We start from the raw sequence: 16422 nt of genomic DNA on the forward strand, positions 1-16422 counted from the left end.
TCACTTAATGTGCCTATAGTCCTGGGCACACCTTGGCTGAAGATCCACAACCCATTGTTGAACTGGACTATGGGAGCAATCTCCTTCCCAGCTAAGGAATGCCAGCACCACAAGATTCAAGCCGCTCTTCTCTCTCCAGCAACCAACGCAGTCACGGAAGCAGGGGGGGTCCAGTTGCCAGCCAAGTATGCAGATTTCGCAGTCATTTTCAGCGAACAAGAGGCCACAGCACTACCCCTCCATAGGGACTGTGATTGCACCATTGAGTTGATACCAGGAGCCAAGATTCCAGCAGGGAACAATATCCCATGTCCCCCAAGGAACTAGCCACCTTAAAGGATTACTTGGATTCTAATCTACAAAAGGGTTTCATCTGACCATCTACTTCCCCAGCGTCTGCTCCTACCTTCTTCGTACCAAAGAAGCCTGACCCATTGGCACTGGCAAACCAGGAGGCACCCATGAGAGTGGTACATGATTTCAGTTCCCTCAATAAAGTCATGGTCAAGGAAAATTACCCACTCCCCCTAATATCTGATCTGCTGGATCACTTACAGAAAGCACGCATTTTTACTAGGTTGGACCTCAGGAATGCGTACAATCTGATCTGGATGAAAGAGGGGCATGAATATCTGACTGCCTTCAATACCAGGTGTGGTAAATTTGAGTACCTTGTTTTGTCCTTTGGCTTCTCTAATGCAGGAGCCATATTTTCCCGATTTATGAATCAAATTTTCTCTGATTTACTAAATAAGTATCTGGTCATTTATCTAGATGGCATATTAATATTCTCTGAGGATGCTACAACTCATGTAACCCATGTACGTAATGTCTTACAAAGACTGAGAAAGAACAAGCTGTTCGCCAAGCTAGAGAAGTGTGCCTTCGATTTAACTGAATTACATTTCCTGGGCTATAAAATATCAACAGAAGGCATATCCATGGATCCTTCTAAGGTCCAGGCAATTCTCTCTTGGCAACCCCCCCGAAATGTGAAAGAGGTACAAAAATTTCTAGGATTCTGCAATTTTTACAGGAAATTCATAAATAAATTTAGTGACAGGGCTAAACCCCTCACACAGCTTTTGAAGAAAGGATCAAAATTCATTTGGGGGGAGAGGGAGCAAGCAGCCTTCCAAGAATTTAAGCAGCTCTTTGCATCCCAGCAGCTTTTGAAGCATCCTGATCCCACAAAGCAATTCATAATGCATTCAGATGCTTCAGATTTTGCTATCGCTGCTGTTTTATTGCAATATACTAACAAAACAGAGAATACATTGCTACCTTGTGCATTTTTCTTCCTCACACTCTCACCAGCAGAGAGAAACTGTGATGTTTTTAACAAGGAGTTGCTAGCAATTAAAGCAGCATTTCAAGAGTGGAGGCACTGGCTAGAAGGTGCAACCTTTCCTGTGAAAGTTTGCACCGATCACAAGAATTTACAGCTTCTACAAAACACCAGATCCCTCACCCCACGCCAAATCAGATGGAGCCAGTTTTTCTCCCATTTCAATTTTGTTATTTTTTATGTTCCCGGGGCACAGAACTGTTTGGCAGATGCCCTGTCTCAATCCATTCAGGCAACCCCCACCACTCACCAGGAGGTACAGGCTACTATATTACAACCTCACAACTTTCAGCAGTCTATGAGGGGGAACCAGAGATTTTAGCAGCAGTCAGACAAGCAGAGGACCTATTTATAAGAGTCAGAGCTCAGCAGGAACAGGACCCGTATGCCAGGGCCAGGATGGATGACCTCCAGAGGGGCCTGCAAGACACTGCCTCCCCATTTAATGTGGAAGCAGGAATCCTCTGGCATAGTGGGCGATTATACATTCCCCCCTCATTGAGGGAAGAAGTACTGAGACTTTGCCATGAACATCAAACGGCAGGCCACGGAGGTGTTTTCAAAACTCTCCATAGAGCTCTGAGAGACTACTGGTGGCCTAAGATGACTGCAGACATAAAGTGTTACATTGCTTCTTGTCATACCTGTGACAAGACAAGCCTCTCCCAGGGAAGCCCACAGGACTCTTGCAACCCCTACCCACCCCCAGTAGTCCTTGGGATACAATTTCCATGGATTTCATCACTGATTTACCCCCGGTCCAGGGGCTGACTTCCATACTAGTGGTGGTGGACCTTTTTACTAAAATGGCCCACCACCTTGCATTTTATTCCTTGCAAGGGCCTCCCATCTGTGCAAGCCACAGCGCAGTTGTTTATGGACCATGTTTTTAGGTATAGAGGCATGATAAATCACTTGGTGAGTGACACAGGCCCTCAGTTCACTTCCAGGTTCTGGAGGGCCCTTTTCCAGTCATTAGGGGTCCAGATCCACCTATCATCATCGCATCATCCGGCTAGTAACGGGCAAGCTGAGAAAATTAACCAATGGTTACAGCAGTATCTCAGGTGTTACACCACTTATCAGCAAGACAATTGGCCAGCCCTGCTCCCCATGGCAGAATTTACTTATAACAACTCTGTGCAATCCTCTACCAAGATGTCTCCTTTCCAAGCACTCTACGGGGTTAACCCTCGGGTGTTGCCCACCTCCTCCCAGCAGGGAACTGTCCCAGCCATGGCTGATTTTCTTAAAGAGCAACAAGCCACACAGGAGTTGTTAAAGGAGCAGTTGAACAGGGCAAAGAGTGCTTACAAGAAAGCTGCAGATGCTCACAGACAAGAGGGGCCAGCGATTGTGGTAGGAGACAAAATGTGGCTCTCTACCAAGTTTTTGACCTCCACCAGGCCCTCCAAGAAGTTGGACTCTAAGTTTGTGGGCCCTTTCACTGTGGTACAGCAGATAAATCCAGTGGCTTATCGCTTAAAGCTGCCAGCATCCATGAAAATCCATCCAGTCTTTCACAGAGCCTTGCTAGCCAAAGACCCTCCCCCAAGTACCTTACAATCGCAAATGCCCCCCCCCACCTCCAGTAATTGTGGAGGGGGAGGAGGAATACGAAGTCGAGGAAATTCTGGACTCTAGGAGGAGGGGAAGGGGCATCCAATATTTAATACACTGGAAAGGGTACCCTGAGGAAGAGTGCACATGGGAAAATGTCAGAGATGTGCATGCACCAACGCTGGTTCAACGATTCCATCAGCTTTTCCCTCACAAACCCAAGCCTTGCACTCTACCAGAGATTCCTCACTTGACTAAGCAAGCAGAGGAATCCCAAGCAGGGGAGTTCGTAAGTTGGCAACCTCCACCCCCACCAGAGGCTCTGAGGCCAGAGAGAGAGGAGGAGGGGGAGCCGCAGCCCTCTACTTCCGGCTTGCATTTCCCAAGGGGGAGGGGGGAAGAATCTTCTAATTATCTAGCTATTTTCCAGCAGCAGCCACCTGGGCCAGAAGCGTTATCCAACCTGGAGAGCAGCACTGATTCGTCCTTGGAGGAGTTTTCCTTTGAAGAATTTCCATCATTGCCCAGTTCCCATGGGAGCTTGGAGGGGGAGATGGACTCTCATGAGACCCTGGAGGGAGGGAGGAACTCTGGAAGGGAAGGGGCTGAAATGGAATGTGAATCTGGAGGGGAGGGTGATGTCATGAGTACTGATGGTGAGCCGGAGGGGGCCCCTATCCAGGGGGGAAAATGCATGAGTAGTACTGAGGAGTTAAGCAGCCATTCAAAGAGACACAGATCAGACCCGCCTTAACTTTTGGGGTTTATCTGTCTGGGTTTTTCCCACGCTTCTTCAGTTTGTTAGGATTTTCTGTCTAATGTAGCAGTAATAAAGCACTAGAGACCTATTCCTTGTCTCAGCGTGGTTCCTGACTGTTAGGACACAATGTAAGGGTTTCAGTTTCCTAGCCAATGACATACAGTAGCAGCCAACTCATCCTTTGTCAACCTTGCAAGGTAGTCCAGACAAGAAGCACACTCAGATGAACTAATTCTACTTTATTGTAAGGTTACATGAACAGAATCTTGCTAGTCTGACAGTACATTTCTCCCCTGTCACCAAGAAACTGGGGAGGGTCCCTTCTGAGATGTTTGCCATGCCCACATTCCTGCTGTGGGCTAAGCTGCCTCTTATCCAACCACTGCCCTGGCTGCGGCTCTTCCCCCTGTCTCCCAAGGTCATCCCCACATACCACTGCATCCTTTCTCTTCTGACCTCAGGCTCAGGGTGTGTTCCATGACTGTATATCATTAGAGGAGAAGGTGCCTCCAGTTACTGTATCATTTATACTTCAGATCTACCAGTATATGACATAAAACATTTTAAAAGATATTTTCATATAAATAATGTGATTACGGAAGCTGAACTTTCCTGCATCATTTGTCTAGTGGCTTGTATGCTAAATTGTTTTCTATGTACCAAACTATTGTGAAAAAGTAGTAGTCTCCCTAGAGAAGCATTTATCAGGATTTATGTATTGCAGGACTTCTCTTAGGCCCTGTTCTTTCTAGGAAATGGACATTAGTAATAACAAGAGTCACAAGAAATCTTTAAGTGAACAGTGCATTGCTTGGTTCAACTCAGAAGTCTGTCCTAGATCTCAAACTACTATTCTATCAGTAACCCTTCCCTGCAAGTTTTCTTTCTTTTTTATTCACCTGTCATTATTACAAATATCTTTAATCTTGTCCACTACTGGGAGAAAGAACTGGCAACAGAGTTGTCGGTGGCTGACGTCTTCAGCTATACTTTCTTTGGAAATCAGATAACTGCTGAGCCAAACCCAGCATCAAACATATGGATTATAGTTTAGTGCAGTCATTCTGATCTGCAGGAGTTGAATTGTACTGTCATTTACCCCCTCCATTAATCAGTTCTGATATCCTACAAGAAACCTAATTAATCATACCTCTGTTTAATTTTCAGAAACAGCACTGATCTGCTATCCCTGAGTTCAATGGCATTAGAAAGAAGGTACCTTTAATATAAGACTCATTTTATTTCATGTCAAGACATCACATTGGTATCTTTTTTGTAATTAAACTACATTTCAAACATACAAGAATAACTCTCAGAGGCCACAGATGTCCACATTTGACTCACCAATTCTCCCCCTCCTCTCCAGTCCACCATCTTCATGCTTGTCTTGGGGAAGAGGATATACAAGGATTGCCATAGTCTTTTCATGCATTTTCCTCTCCAGCACAATTGTTTCTGACCACCAAGAGCTGGAGAAGAACATCCTTGCGCACCCTGTCCTCTAGTATAATTTACATCAGGATCCATGGGCAATGCTGTTTTAATCTCTTCCTCAAGTGATCTTGTTTAAGACTGCAGTTTCCCCACTGTTTTTTTGTGGCAGCGGCGGCAGCGGAGGAGGAGGAGGAAAGAATTAGGCTAAATTATTCCAGTGGTGCTGAAATATCTCATTTTCATTATCCAGCTAAAAACTGTTAAGTTCCTGTTCCTAGAACGACAAAAAGTATTACCATTCCGTGAGTCTCAGCTACTGATATGGATGTCCTTTCAGGCTCCATACTTTTTGGATGGCACCAAATCACTCATTTCTACAGTGATGTGTGACTTAAAGCCTCTTCCAATCCCTTGATATGAGGAAAATGTAATTTGAAACAAGATCAGAAAGGGCAGGTTCAATAGGTCTATGAATCATGTATAATCATGAAAGAAAATATATGTTTGTGTAGTACGAAGCCCGTGTGTGGTAAGGACAGTTCAAAGATGTAGTGAATAGGCAGGCCTCCACCCCACATTCACAGAGACCTGAACAGCATCTGAGTGTAAATCCACTTCTTCAAGAGGTGATCTCCCTATCCCATACTGGGTTGAGTGAGATTCTCCCCAGCCGCTTGCTCTGCTAGATTTAGAAAAGCTTTACCTGGGCTAGGTAATGGAGACAAGCTGCTCTTCTTAAATTTTGTTGGAAATAATTTACTGGAGAAGTCCTGGGAAGCAAGCAAGAAACTTGCTGTAGGACTCTATTTGTCTCTAAGGAACAGATAAACAAGTCTTGCCAGAAAATTACATTAGAAAGTCAATCTTTTATTTTTATATCTGTGTTATTTAAACTTTATTTTCCCTGAGGCTTATTTCCCAGTACAAGATCAGTAACTGTGTGTTTTATGTAACTGGAAAGCTCTTTACAGCAGAGTTTCACATATTAGTAGCACAACAATATCATCTTGTGGCCTCCCCAGAACCTTTCATTTTCTTTTATATTTTTCTGTTGAAGATCTTTTTCAGTCACCATCAACTCTGTACAGTATTTTTATCCATTTTCACTGGAAGTTATAAGGGGATATGTTCTTTTTCCTTTCAATTAAAGTTTGTTTTTATTTATCTCTTATGAGGTTTGTCTAGCTGGAAGAGGCTGTTTAGGGTACTGACTTCTAAACTCTGCTTTGTGCAGGAATCAAAATCAAAGCACCCCAGACAGATGGCTGTCTTGCTTCTATGAAGAGACCACATATCCCTTTGGATAATTAGCTCCACTGTCGAACTGTTCTTATAGGAAGCTTATTCTAAAATTCAGTCAGAACCTCCCTTTCTGTAACCATAGTTCTTTGTTCCTGCACTCTGGGACAATAGAGAATAAGTCTTATAGAGGTCTATCTTCTATAACAGCTTTTCTCAATCTTTTGACCCTGGAGGTGTTGGTTATAAAAATAATGAAACCCAGACCAGAGATCTCTGAAAAGGAACTTACTTTATTTGAGCGGTTTGCAAAGCGCGGTGGGCACCTTGACCAGGCTACGCAGAGTCCGATCAAAAGGAAAGATGCCACACCCAAAATTACAAATACACACTTTCTTATACCTTTCCCCCCCCCCCCCGGGATAGGTGGGTTTACACTCTATAGGTCATCCCTTCACCCGTCGCCTTTTCCCTAGCCTGATCTCCCATTGGTTAGGGTCTCAGACGCACAATCTTCCAACCGCCTCATCCCTCACCCTTATTTTCACCAAACCTTATCTCCTTGTTCCCAGTGGAGGCCCCTGCCTGCTATTTCCTCCCTTGCATTCCTTTGGCACATCCTACCTTAGTTTATGGAGAGGTCATCCTGATGTTGATTGCATAGTGCTAATGGCATAGGGTCCCACCGTCTCTCTCTTTCTGTTAAGCTACTCACAAAGAGGCCCATCCTTTCCCTTTGTTCTCTTTTGAAAGCGTTCTAAGTTGTTACCTTATTTGTAAACCACTGAAAGCTTTACTTGGGTTAGCTATTATCATTTAATGAGTTTCCCACTATCTTTTCCTAACTTCTTGTTAGTTTTAAAGGTGTAACATTGTGTTGCTCACTAGTTTAAACTTTTTACATATATTGCTCCCCCCTTCGCTATTAACTAATATTAATATTTGCACCTAAAAATCTCCCCCAACCAAGATCTATATGATATTGCTCTATATGTTTATATAGATCTTGCTTATTTACAAATTGTATTTTTTTTATACCTTACAGAGGAACCCTTGAAATATTTTTCAGGCCTCAAGGAACCCCTGCACAATCAGGCTCAAATAGAGGCCAGAAGTTACAAAATTATTATATTCGTTTCATGTGTAGGCCTGTACATATGCATTAACAGTATTCTTAAACTGAAAATAAAGAATGAAACTTTCCTCTTTAATGTGAAGTTGCCTGAATTTGAAATAATTTTTTAAATAAATCATGATCTCCCAGAGAACCCCAAGTGACCTCTCGCAGAACCCAAGGATTCCACAGAACCCTGGTTGAGAAACCCTGTTCTATAAGATACTCCCAAAAGTATTTAAAGAACGTTATCACATACCCCTTCAATTGTCTTTTCTTGTCACCAAACATACCCAGTTCCCTCAGTCTTCCTTGTAGATTTCATTTTGAATCCCTAATCATATGGTTGGCTTTCTCTGTACCCGTTCCAGTTTTTTGGAATTTTCTTAAAATATGATACCCAGGATCTGGATACAATATTCAAATGGAGTTTGATCAATGCAAACTATTACTTCTTATGGTTTGGAAATTTTATTTTTATTAATACCACCTTAACTCATGGCCATTTTAAGGGAGTCAAAGCATATGTAGTTACACTGAACCTCAAAAAATAGCCCCCCTAAGAAGAATAGCAGGCTGAAGTGGGCTATGGGTGACCAAGAATGCAAAAGCAAAAGGCTACACTTCCTGTCTCTATCACTCCACCCCAACAGAGCATCTGGGGTTTACCTTGCACTGACGGGGTTTTCAAACAGGTTATCTATTCATTAGCTAATATATCATGCCAGTCAACTAGTAGCTCTAGGCCAACAAGATATTCTCCTAAGCAAGATTTTACTGTGTGGTGATCTTTGAATCCAGTACGTTCCTTTTAATTTTTAGATCAATTCCTGAGGATATTCCATTTTGAACATATAATTTTAACATCTCATTTTATAGAAATCCGTCTACAGGCTGTTTTCTTTTGAAAATCTATATATCAAAAACATTCAGTTGATGTATCTTCAAAGGGTTTTCCAGTCTTATAGCATATTCATACTCTAAAAAGTTATCTTCATTCCTTTCCAGGATAAGATAATCTGTGTGAAGATTAATTCCAATTTTTAAAATACAGTGTTACAAAATTCAGCATGCTAATATGGAATGATGGCAGAACAGCCAATTTTCTTCCATTAAAGCTATACAGTTTCAGGGACTTTTTAATGTTTCCTTATCAAAATCCATACAGGTGAGAAATTTGAGAAGGTGCTTAGTTTTAATCAGGTTTTGTTGAGAAGCATAGTAACTTGAGTCAAACATAACACTCAGCTATAGATTAGGCCTGCACAACATTGAGCCTGCCAGGCAGTCTTTTGCAGCCCACCAGTGTTTTTTAAAAACTTATATCACCACTGAGAGGAAGGATACGCTGCGTCTTTTGCCCCAAAAGACATAGAGCCCAGTGTCTTCAGTGCCTCCAGGTCTCACCAACACCAACACCAAACCCACCAGCTCCAGCACTGCCTCTGCTCCACTAGCCACCGAACAGCTGATCAGCACACTGGGTATTCCTTTGTGGCCCACAATTATTGTTTATTAGTGTGGCCCTTTTCCTCTTCAAGTTGTCCATGCCAACTATGGATCATACTTTTCAAACGACATAGCGTAGCAAAGCAAAATCAAGTAAGCCACATTATGGTTTAGCATGATGTGTGAACCCAGTCAATATCAGCAACTTCATCATCTGTTGCTGCTAATATATAGAACTTTAGACTGCAGGTTTGGTGTCAGCTATCAGGTCCTTTATTTCAAAAATAGGAGATACTGCTCTAGAAATGATATCAAGGAGATAGTCACTGCATAATCTCTTGACTAGCACTTCACATATGAGAATGAATACTGATTTTTATGTAAACAAGGCAATTACATTTTGTTAACCCAGCTTCAGGGTTTAGTGTATTGTCTGAATTCAGCTGGCTGACTGGCTAGCTGAATGGTTTGTGGGAAAGGAGGATCACATTGTCTGCAGATAAACATGCACTGAACTAGAAAGTAAATGTAAAAGTAACTGTAGGAAAAAATGCTACTGGAAGTGATTTAAATTCAACCTGGATGACCTCTTGTGTGGTTTTATCAGATATTTGTAGTACTGTAATTGTTTAGCCAAATCACCACAAGGTGGCAGCAATAATTGCATAGATAGCTACTGCTCTCCAAACAGAACCAAGATGTTGATACTTGAATGAAATCATCAATTACTTCAAGAAAATAAAGCTCTTTTTGTAAATGACATTGTTATATAAATTATTATTTCTCTTACAGTTGTAATTTTACTGCATTTTGAAGACTACATTTATTATAGCATAAGGTTTAATACTGAATCAGACACATGGAACACTGTCATGAGAGAGGAGATCTATATGTATACACACGGACACAAATACACACAAATATTCAGCCATGGTTAAAGATGTGGGCATCGGCTGAGACTTGCAAAAGAGAAAAGCAAAATGTAAACAGTGATAATTACTGAGAATGGTAAGTTATAAAACAACTGAATCCCAAGTATCAAAGGAGAATTTTATCAAGATGGATTGAAAGCAATGCATGGTCATATATCGTACTTGCCAGTGCTCCAGATTCTGATCTACTGCTATTCCATCAAACATCTCTTAATGTGACTTTAGCTTTGCCATTAGAGTTATGGGACTCACTGAGAATTCTAAAGTATGCTTAAACCTCAATACTATCAAATTTTAACAGTGAGATGTATCTCCTGGGGTCTGAGGCATATCAATTTATCTTCAAATTATTCTCTGTGACAAAGAATATCTTCCTCTATTTTTACTAAAAACCATGAATCAAGTATATCCTAATCAATATAAAATGATTAGATCAGTAAGTTAGTTCAGAGCGTAATAATGGTAATATATTTCTTAGTATCTGAGACAAATGAAGAAGAAGGATGAGATGTTTCATTGGAGAACAAAATGCCTTTGGGCTTGTGCTTATTTATGATCTTCCAACTTGTCCCATTTCTACTGATCAACAAAAAACTGGCTGGGGAATTCTGGGAGTTGGAAGTCCACACATTTTATAGTTGTCAAGTTTGAAAAAACACTACACTAGAGTCAAGAGTCAAGAAGGGGGTGTGGTGGCTCAGTGGTTAAGATGCCAGGCTTGTTGACTGGAGTGAGCTCCCGCGCTCGCCCCAGCTCTTGTCAACCTAGCAATTCGAAAGCATGCAAATGGGAGTAGATAAATAGGCACTGCTTCAGCAGGAAGGTAACAGCATTCCATGACTGTCATTCTGGCCACATGACCGTGGAAGTGTCTTCGGACAATGCTGGCTCTTCAGCCATGAAACAGAGATGAGCACCACCCCCGAGTGCTGGACATAACTAAACGGGAAGCTTTACCTTTACTTTTAGAGTCAAGAATGTTTTTTTCCCCCTGTTCCTTGTTTTATTAAAACTTCTAGAACCAACCTTAGTGATTCTACAAGAATTGCAACATATACAGGAAGCCTGAAGTAATCATTCAAAATTCCAAGATCACAGGCATGCTCAATCAATCAATCAATCAAAACAATAATTCAATACATGACACATTTTCCTACCAAGAAACAGAACCTATTATATCTGTGAATCTAGGCACTATAGGCTTTCTTATGCGATCAGGTAACATCTGTTACTACAAACAAGAATGCTGGGGGGGTCCAATAATATTAATGATCATGGAGCAACCACTGACTGTTTTACTCAGAGGTAGGTGCTACAGTGACAATTCAGGAATTACAGTGAAATGTCAACTTCTTATTTCTGTACTTCTGTTCTTGTCAGCTGGTCAATTATTGTCTTCAAATGTTATAATGTGCAATCTCTACAGTATAAGAAAACACAATAACTATATATAAAGAGCTACCTGCTTTTGGAGTAGCCTTTGCTGGAGTTTGGCAAAGAGCCATAAACCAAATGCTACAAGGCTGTCCAGGCACTCAGTACTATTATGTTGACATAATTGTTACTGAATAAAACAGGTACATCTGCAAAATCTCAAGACACTGTTGAGGAGATTGGTGAGCTAAGGCCTTTGAGCACAATGCAACAAATGTGAGCTCTTTAAATCTAGCATTACATATTGTGACCACACCACTAATGCACAAGACCTGCACAACTACAACAGAGGAGGTCTCCAAGCGTTCATGAATGCCCTCAAGGCCACAAGACATGTCACAGCTTCCCCCTTAAGATATGGACAGATCTGTCTCTGTGGACTTTCAGAAGGCTGTGAAGACATGGCTCTTCCCCGAGGCACTGGGGCCAGGATATTGATGGAGCTTGGTGTGGATGTGGTTTGCTTTAATGGATTTGTATAGTTGGTTTGTTTTTATTTCTGTTCATTGCCCAGAGCTCCTTGGGTAGATGCGCAGGTATATAATTTTGTTAAATAAATACATTCCTTTTTAGGATCATTAATTATTGTAACAAATTCTTGCCATATTAAGGCACAGTGCTGTACCCTGGATTGTTCCTGTATTTCCATCTATAAATAAATCTGTGATAGGTCTGTTTTGCTGAAAGATTGTCCCCCAATGAGGGTAGCCTTAATTCTAGGCAAGAGGTATTATCTAGGCTGAAATAGTAGATTAATGGTAACTTCAAAATCAACACAGAAACTAACAGATATATTATTTTTAGCAATGGAAACCACAAGTATAGCCCATGGGCTTCAATTAACTTTTGAAAGAATTCCTTCAGTTCCATCCAATCCACCTCAGTTTCTATCTTTCTAAGTATGGATGTGCTTTGTGAACAATGTTAACTCAGTTTTACTTTCAATGTGCTTTAGTATGCTAATGTTATTTTTGTACATAGGTGCAGCAGCATCTAATACCTTTTCAACTAATTTTGATGGTCACCATGATGGGAAGCATAGCATGCAAGCTGTTAATGGAAATCCAGTTCAGTCAATCACAACTCTACAATGCTGTTCTACTTGTTTTCACAACATATGTCACTCTTATGGGAAATACCTTTTCTCCAGTATAAATTCTTAATTGTATGTCTGATAGCTTTAGTTTAGATCTATGAAATGCTGCTCAAATTTACAATATGATATAACTGATTCATTAGAATTAGTGTCTAGTTGCCTTTACTGTATATGCGATTCACTTCTGGTGTGAAGTAAAATGCTGGTTTTATTTCACCTTTTAAACTATAGATCAGGGTTTCTCAACCAGGGTTCCATGGCCCCCTAGGCTTCTGTGAGAGGTTACTAGGGGTTTCCTGGTAGATCACGATTTATTTAAAAAATTATTTCAAATTCAGGCAACTTCACATTAAAGAGGTAAGTTTCATTCTTTATTTTTAGCTTAAGAACACTGTTACCAGGGACGTGGTGGCGCTGCGGGTTAAACCGCTGAGCTGCTGAGCTTGCCAACTGGAAGGTTGGCGGTTTGAATCCGCGTGACGGGGTGAGCTCCCGTTGCTAGTCCCAGCTCCTGCCAACCTAGCAGTTCGAAAACATGCAAATGTGAGTAGATTAATAGGTACCACTTTGGCGGGCAGGTAACGGCGTTCCGTGTAGTCATGCCGGCCACAGGACCACGGAAGTGTCTACGGACAAACGCCGGCTCTTCGGCTTTGAAATGGAGATGAGCACCGCCCCCTAGAGTCGGACACGACTGGACTTAATGTCAAGGGACACCTTTACCTTTTTAAGAACACTGTTAATGCATATTTACAGGCCTACACATGAAACAGATGTAATAATTTTGTAACTTCTGGCCTCTATTTGAGCCTGAATGTGCAGGGGTTCCCTGAGGACTGAAAAATATTTCAAGGGGTCCTCCAGGGTCAAAAGGTTGAGAAAGGCTGCTATAGATTTTCAAGGGTGTTTCCCTGTTTCACTCTATTAAATTCTTCATCTAGAGCATACACCACTACATTTGTTATAAAGTTTATTTTTATCAAATGGTTTTATTTTCCTTGAGCAACAGGATCTCCTTATAATACCTACTTTACTGCATTTTCTTCAGGTTTCTCCTTTAAATATATATAGGACTGGTGTGTGTAAAGGTCTGCCACAATGATAGCACAGTTTGTTTTGACCTTCTATTGTCTGCTTATATCCTATTACATGGTTATTAACATTTGCTTTTACCCTCTATCAAAAGTTTCCACGGAAATAGTAATTTCATTTTTTTTTCATAATTTCTATTAAAGATTTTAAGTATAGCAATAAAAAAAAAACTGAACTCAGAAAAAGAAAAGGAAATAGAAAGAATAAAAAGTGGAGTCCTTGGTGCTCTCTGAGCCTTGTTTTCTTGCAGACGTTTCATTGCCAGACTAGGCAACATCTTCAGTTCTGGCACTGAAGATGTTGCCCAGTCTGGAAATGAAACGTCTGCAAGAAAACAACAAGGCTCAGAGAGCACCAAGGACTTCACAGTTCAACCCTGAGCTACAAATGTTCGCTTCAATTGGTAGAATAAAAAGTGCAAGGAAAGAAAAAAAGAAAGATAAAGAAAAAGAAAATAAATATGTAAAGAAGTGACTTCCTTCATCACAACAACAATCACCACTTCTACTTACCTAATAGAGGACACTAGAGTCGGGCATAGCTTTTGCTAGTGCTTGTGTTACTGTAACTTCTTGAAAAACTAATTCCAGTGAACCTGCAAGAATTGTAACCTATATAGACAGCAGCGCAAGATCACAGGCATGTTTTATCATACAATAACAACAATAACCCAATACATTACACAACTTATTTACTTGATTAATAATTGGACATATACTCTGGGATAGATACTGGAGAAAAATTATCTTAAAATATTCATAACATTTCATATAGTAATTAGACTTTTTATCATGCATGGTGGACTTGTGAAAAAGCAAATAAATTTTTGGTGTAAATTCATTCTATGATGCAAAAGATACTGTAGATTAATATTACAACAAAACCAAAATTATTTCTATTGGGCTTTTTGGATGCTGAACTAGAAAAGAAATATGGGAAACTAATATTGTATATGGTAACTGCGGCAAAATTATTGCATGCACAAAGATGGAAGAATAATGAGAGAGTCAGTTTGGTCTAGTGGTTAAGGCACCAGGCTAGAAACCAGGAGACTATGAGTTCTAGTCCTGCCTTAGGCATGAAATCTGGCTGGGTGACTTTGACTCTCTTTCAGCCCAACCCACCTCACAGGGTTGTTGTTTATGCAGGGAAAAAGTGACATAGACTTTTTTAAAGGACTGGAAGCTTTATATGGACTTTTTGCTGAAAGAAGAAAAGACAGAACTGATGATTTATGGATTTGGAGATTAAAAAGGCTAAAGCGGGAGGGGAAAGAGTAAGAAGAATGACTTCTGCCCTTCTTTCTATTAATTCTTTCTATATTTGTTTTTCATTTCTTTTTTCTTTTAATTTTTCATACATTTATTGTATTGAAAAAATCATATATATTTTAGCTTAAAAAGGCTAAAGAGGGAGGGGAAAGAGTAAGAAGAATGACTTCTGCCCTTCTTTCTATTATTTTTTTCTATATTTGTTTTTCATTTTTTTCTTTTTTCTTTTAATTTTTCATATTTTATTGTATTGAAAAAATCATATATATATATATATATATATATATATATATATATATGAATAAAATATTTCATACAGTATTGCTGTTTTTATTATCTTGGACCAATCTATTATCATCCTTGTCTCATCATATAAAATAATCTGAGACAATAACTTGCAATCGCTTATTTAGAATAATATAACAATTACAGCAATCAAGAAATATGGCATAGACAAGCACTTGATAGAGTAGCAATGAAGGCCTTGGAAAAGATATTCAGATTCTGGGATATGTCCATACCTACAAAGATCAGATCTATGCAGACAATAGTTTTCCCTGTGAGAAGTAAAAAATTGGACTTTGAATAAACAGGATAGAAAGAGTATTGATAATTCTGAACTTGGTTGTTGTTGAAGACTCCTGAGAATATTAAGGATAGCCAAGAAAACAAATAGATCCCCAAACAAATCAATCTCAATCCAGAGCACATAAATAACCCCAAAATATTGCAACAGTTCAAGGAAAACCCTTTGGAAGGCAGACTTTTTTATCTTAACTTCCTATTGAATAACCTAAGAATCATTAGAAAGCAATTCAGAAGTCTGAGGCAGATTTAGTTACTCAAATTCTCTCTGCCACGTGCCTTAAATATTTCATTTTACACAAATTAAAAAGCCACCAGAATTGTGGCAGAAGATCCAGATTAAAATATGCATTGGTTACTATTAAGGATTTTGCTTCAGGATTTCCTTGGCTTCCTTACAATTCTAAGAAAAGGCCTGGAAGTTTCAAAGGCAAATGTTTCCCTGGTTCACAGATCATGACATGGCTTATTTAAATCTGGTTTATCTAATCCTTACTGGTTGAGGTCCTACAACATAATATGTACAAACCATGATTTATAGATGACAACAGCTAACGTCCTAACATGCATTAAGTCAACTGACAAATTCACTATGACCCAATTGACATAGCAAAATTTGAATAGTAAATAACACACTGAGCAATAAATGTGATTTGCTTGGTTTGATTGGTGTGTTGTATTATAAGCAAAATCTATAAACCCAGTATTTGTGATACAGTACAACTTGCGAACTTAGTCCATTTCTTAACTTTTGATACAAATTGAAAGGGTAAAAATCTTCCTTTTTCAACAAACAGTGGAAAATATACAAATGAAGACAGAGTTTAACTATGCTTTACAGTTTATTTATTCAAAGTATTTATATAGCCACCCAACTCACAAAACGTGACTCTGGGCAACACACTACCATCACCACCACCATCATGTCCAAATTTCCTACAGCCTTGCTCCAAGTAATGCATCAAACCATGGTGGATAGGTGTATTTTCTATTTATTTTCTATTTATTTTTATCCCATCTTTATTATTTTTTATAAATAACTGAAGGTGGCAAACATACCTCATACTCCTTCCTCCTCCTATTTTCCCCACAACAACAACCCTGTGAG

Source organism: Candoia aspera, chromosome 5 (assembly GCF_035149785.1).
Source record: "Candoia aspera isolate rCanAsp1 chromosome 5, rCanAsp1.hap2, whole genome shotgun sequence".
In the NCBI taxonomy this organism is placed as follows: Eukaryota; Metazoa; Chordata; class Lepidosauria; order Squamata; family Boidae; genus Candoia; species Candoia aspera.